Genomic DNA, 5,688 nt, shown 5'->3' with positions numbered 1-5,688 from the left:
TGCGGGAGGGGATGGAGGTGGTGGTGGTGGTGAGGATGAGGATGAGGATGCGGCGCCCGGCGCTCTCCGGCGAGGGAAGAGGTTTTCCAGACTGTTCTGGGTTTGCCGTGCCCAAACTGGCAGGATACGCGTTTCCAGCGGGGTTCGGAGCGCTTCTTCCTCCTGGGGTGGCTTCTCGGCCAGAGCCGTTCGTGGTGAACTCGTGGCATCTCAGCGGATCAAAAAACAATAGCAGAGGTCCACAAGTGCCAGAAATCGTCTGTTTTTAAGGGCAAGCGGCAGATCTTACCGAGGGCCTGTTTGAAAAGACTCTCCAGAACTACCCTCATTTTAAGCCTAAAACCTCTTGGTCTTAGACCTGTGCTTGATTTTTTCCTGTGGGGTAAAGTTGTTTAAAGTTCAGGAGGACTGACTGGTGGGACCACAAACCCCGTAGCTAAGTGTGTGTCTGATCCAAAGCCCACTTAATCTCGTGGTTTAGGTGGGTTTTGTATCACACCTTACAGTGGTCACAAATTTTGGGGCCACTGTCCAAAAACCACGGGGGGTTTTCTGGTCGAGGGTTTTCTGGTCAGCTCCAGCGACCATCAACATCCAACACCTGCTTTTCTCCCATCAGAATTGTGTTGCAGTTTCACAAAGAGCGCAGGTAAAGGGATAAATTGAGTAAGAAAACTCCATTTCCTTGAGCTAACAGGAACCAACCCTTAATTATAAGATATAAGTGAGCACCCCCTTGCCCCCTGAAATCCCCTCCTTTAGCAAAGCAGCTGCACTAAGGTAGAAGCTTCTTGACCACAGAACTCACTGATGTTGTAGCCGAGTGTTTTGAGCGTAGGAACACTCCCTGGTAACTCCTCACTTGATGCTGTAGTGAAGTAAGGTTTTAGCCATACTCTAGTACTGATTCTATTGTGCCTTAGTGCTGAGAATTTGTCCCATTTCTATTGGTGTATCTGTAGTCCTTGTAGTTAAGTGTTATCTCCCTCGTGTTCTTGTCTCTGGAATTAGTGGTTGTTGGTTTGTCTGATTGTTTTCTTTAAAAAAAAAAAAAACTAAACAAACTTGGGCTGAGCATTACTTGAAATTTAATATATACACAAAGTAGTTACCTTCAGAGAGGTGTTTAGTGAGGTAGTTTTTAGTACGTGCTGTTTGTATGTAGTTGACTGCTGTAACACGAAAAATTAATTTATTATCACTTAGGAACTGTGCACTTAAAGCAAAAAAAAAAAAAAATAAGTAGGGGAAAGGCTCTTCTGTAAAGGGACTGCCAGGTTCAGTGTGATCTGTTTGTGTCAATGTTTAGCACTGGTGAACGACCTGTTTGCTTTTCCTTGTGAAAGTCGTTTGTGAAGTTTCAACTTGCTGGTAGAGGGTAAATATAGGAAGTGTGTGGAATCCTTAATAACACCCGGTGTTTGTACTGAACATAATCCCTTCCTCAAGAACTCGGGAGTGGCTGAGGAGCTGAAGGCCCGCATTTCATCAACACCTTTTCCTTTGTTTGTTATTCCTGCTGTGTTTCCATTCTCACCTGCAGCTGACTCCACGGAGGTGCTCTGTGTTTGTCACCTTGCCTGTGTGCTGGATTTTAGCAGCTCACTGATGCCATCATTTTTGGGTTTTGATCCCTAAGGAGATGCTGGAAGAAAGGCAATTTTTAAGAACATTAAGACAAATTTTGGCATTTTAAAGGTTTGAGGGTTTTTTTTTTGCTGTAGCCAGTTCAGCACAGGAGCATTGGAGTGTCACTGATTTGTACATTTCTGTCACCTTTTGTCAACCAATGTCACTGTTCTGTTCCTCATCTTGTCACGAATTGCCAGATGTGATATAAACAACGAGCCTTGTACCACCTTGGCACTGAACTTAATAAATTAAGAGGATGATGTAAAGAAATGAAAAGTTCATAAATATTTAAAGGTTCAAGGTCTTGCTTGACTCAAAGTGAGTCTGCCCAAACTGGTCATAATAATATTCCATTGCCTACTGTGAAATTATGACAGCATTAATGGGAAAATAAGAGATTTATTCTCTGAATACTCCATTTTATTTAGCAGAGGTTTGGACTATAGATAACTGGGTAATTCAGGTGCTAACACTGATGTAAGTCTGAGGAAATGGAAATTTAATTTATAGTTTGGAATGTGATTGTCTTCAGTAAGACACCTCTGCAGGTAATAATGGATACCCTAAATAATAATAATAATAATAATGGTATAACACTAATGGATGATGGGATAACCCTAAAACAGCACCTTGAAGACACTAAAGAGATGGTTTTGTAGTCATATCACATTTTTATTCATCAGTCTCTGGGGATTACATTGTAACAGCATCTTGGGCAGAGAGCAGAAAAAGAATATAAATCCTGATAGAAGAAAGTCTGCAATTTCGTAAGGATTATTTTCATTTTTTTCTTTCCATGCATTATAAATGGGATGTGGGAAACAATATCTCAGTTTCTCATTCATTTTCAGTGGATTAAGCTTTAACTGAACACATCTAGGTGTGTGGAGAAGAAAATCAGAGTATTCTGTTTGATTTTGTGGGACATTAAGCAAAATATCTGTTGAGCCATTGATAACTGGATTTTTTCCTTCTATCACTGTAGAAATTTCCTCTGCCATGAATGCAGACATTTCTTGTGCTAACAAAAGGGGAAATTACATGAACAGAGGCTTGGTACTAATCCAGCTGCCAGAGCCTTAGTGAGACTGCACAGTTAGAGCTTTCTCCAGGCTTTGCAGCAATTCCCAAAACGTGCAGAGCAGTGAGTGATAATCCATCCTGGCCTGTCCAGGCAGCAATAAAGAAGTGGCAGAATGCTGATTTATAACTGCCCAGGAAAAGTGGAAATAGCTCCTAGGGCAACTTCACATTTTCCATGTTGCTATACAAGTACCTGCTATTAAAAATCCATGTGGTGCCTTCTTAGGTGTTTTGTTATCCTGCATTGATCCAGGCATTTCCAGTACAAACATCAGGCCACATCCAGGAGCTAAAATGGAGAATGATATGCTTATTAACAAGCTGCTTTTTCCTTGCCCTGTGCTAAATGTGAGGAAAACAACTGCTTAAATGTGAGCAGCTCAAAGCCCAGCTTGACCCCAGCTTTGAGTGTTCTGGAGGAAACAGTCTGTGCCTCAGGCAAAGAATCTCTCTTAATTGCATTTTGATTTTTTTGTTTTTCTTTTTTGGTGAGACATAAATGGAAAGGCTGTCTGGCTTTATTTGGAGGTGCAGGCAAAAGCTGGGATTTTGCTTCCATGGAGATCTGGAGTCTCAGTTTTATGAGGCTGCAAACTGCTGCTGTGTTTCAGCAAAAGAAAGGAGGAAAAAAGGCAGGCAATTCCTGGTAAAAGCTTTGGAATTACAGCAGGGATGCTTGGATGGGGTTTTTTTTGGCATTTTTAACCTGAGCAAAACCACTGTCAAACTTGCTTCAGCCTAGGTCTGGTCACTGCATCTCTGATAATCCCCTGACCAGAAGCACCAGGTGATCAGATCTCGTTATTTGCAGAATAAGAATTGAGGAGATGATGGGTAGGGACAGGAATGGCTGAGAGGAGACCCAAGGAAAGAAGTTTTTTTGCTGAGGGGACAGGTTTAGGTGGGAAATGCTGGGTGACAAAAGGGCTGCATGAGGAAGGGGGAAAGATTTCTTTGTTAAAGTTGAGGGGATAGTGAGAAAAGCTTTATTTTTTATGGAAAATACAAGAGAGGGAGAGGTTTTACCCAGAGAAGAGGAGAATTGTGGTTGTGGGAGCAGGAAAAGGCTTTGCTGGAAGTGCTGTGGTGATAATGGGGAAAAAATTCCTCAGAAAGCACAAAGGGGAAAAAATATCAGTGCAAAGGGAGGGCAGATAATATTTTTAGGAAGCACTGAGGAGAGACTCCTGCCTCACTAGTGAAGTTCAGCTGGGCTGGGGAATAGATTTGTACCTTTGATGTCCTGGTTTATCTCCTGTATTTCTCCTGCTCCGTTACCTCCTCCTGCCATTGAAATAGTGCAAGGAGACCAAAATGGAAAAGGGAAAAGATGACAAAAACCTCAGAGAAAAATGGGGCTGAGCAAGGAGCACCGTGATAATTTTGACCTGGATGTGAGAAAACCATCCTGAAACCAGCATATTTCACCAGTGGTGGGTAAATAACATAAATAACATAAATAACTCCTAGTTTTGGCATTCCAATTTATGCAGTTTGCAGTAAAAGCGCCACGTGTCCTCCTGGAATGCAGAATTCCGTGTTTAATCCGAACAGTGCTGGCGTTCTGGTCGCTGCGGATCCCCTCGGGCACATCCAGGGTGTCGAGCCCAATTCTCCTCCTCGGGATGACTCAATCCTGCATCCAAACGCTTCCCCCCGGCGCCATCCCAGCCCCGCCGCGGCATTCGGCTGCCATCTAGTGCCGAACTGAGGGAAATTTGTCCTAAAAACCTGATTTTTCTGACGAGCTTTTTTAATCCCGGAGAGGCAGCGGATTCAGGGACTGGCGCGGAATGGAGTTCGGTGGTGGGAGCGCTGGAGGCCTCATCGCCCTTTATGTGATGAATTCTTCTTAATCTTCAGCCTAAACCTCCTCTGGTGCTACTGAGGCTGTTCCCTCTCCTGCTGTCGCTGTTTCCTGGGAGAAATCCCGATCTCCTCTGGCTGTCCCCTCCTGTCAGGGAGTTGTGGAGAGCCACAAGGTCCCCCTGAGCCTCCTTTTTTCAGGCTGAAAAAGGAGCTTTCCAGCTCCCTTTCCAGCTCCCTCAGCTTCTCCTGAGGCCCCAAACACTTCCCCAGCCCCGTTCCCAGGATAAGACGAGCCAGAAGCTTTACATCCCCGATCTCCTCTGGCTGTCCCCTCCTGTCAGGGAGTTGTGGAGAGCCACAAGGTCCCCCTGAGCCTCGTTTTTTCAGGCTGAAAAAGGAGCTTTCCAGCTCCCTTTCCAGCTCCCTCAGCTTCTCCTGGGGCTCCAAACACTTCCCCAGCCCCGTTCCCTTCCCTGGATAAGGCGAACCAGAAGCTTTACATCCATGGAACGTCCTGAGCTGGAAGAGACCCACAAGGATCAGAGTCCAAGCCCCCACCCTGCCCAGACACCCCAAAATCCCACCCTGTACATCCACGGGAGCGGTATCCAAACCCTCCTGGAGCTCTTGGGGCTGTGCCCCAGAAATCTCTGAGGGAAAAACCTTTCCCAAAACCCAACCTAAACCTCTCCTGACACAGCTCCAGCCGCTCCCGGGATCCTGTCGATTGGACCCCGCAGAGATCAGTGCCTGTCCCTCCTCTTCCCCTCACGAAGTTGTACATTGCAATGAGGTCAGCCCCCTCCAGGCTGAACAAGCCCTCACACTCCTCATAAAGCTTCTCCTCCTCTGACCACCAACACCTTATAAATATATAATCATCTATACCTCTATATATCTACATCACATCTATAAGTATATTGGTTTTTTATATATTATTTATCGCCCAAAACTCGGGGCGAGGCGGCGCAACCCTCTACCTCCACGCTGCGCCCGACGCTTCCCACACCTCGCCGGCGACTCACACACCACTCTCCCTCGCCCAGCACCCTCCGGTCCTTTCTCCCGGGCACTCCCCTCAGGGCGGCCGCGGCCGCTCCGCCTCCCCCGCGCCGTGCCGCGGTTGGCCGCGGCGGGGCCCTGCTGACACGTCCCGTCCCCGCC

Source organism: Pyrgilauda ruficollis, unplaced genomic scaffold (assembly GCF_017590135.1).
Source record: "Pyrgilauda ruficollis isolate IOZ18807 unplaced genomic scaffold, ASM1759013v1 scaffold169, whole genome shotgun sequence".
Lineage (NCBI taxonomy): Eukaryota > Metazoa > Chordata > Aves > Passeriformes > Passeridae > Pyrgilauda > Pyrgilauda ruficollis.
This window is presented reverse-complemented; position numbering follows the sequence as displayed.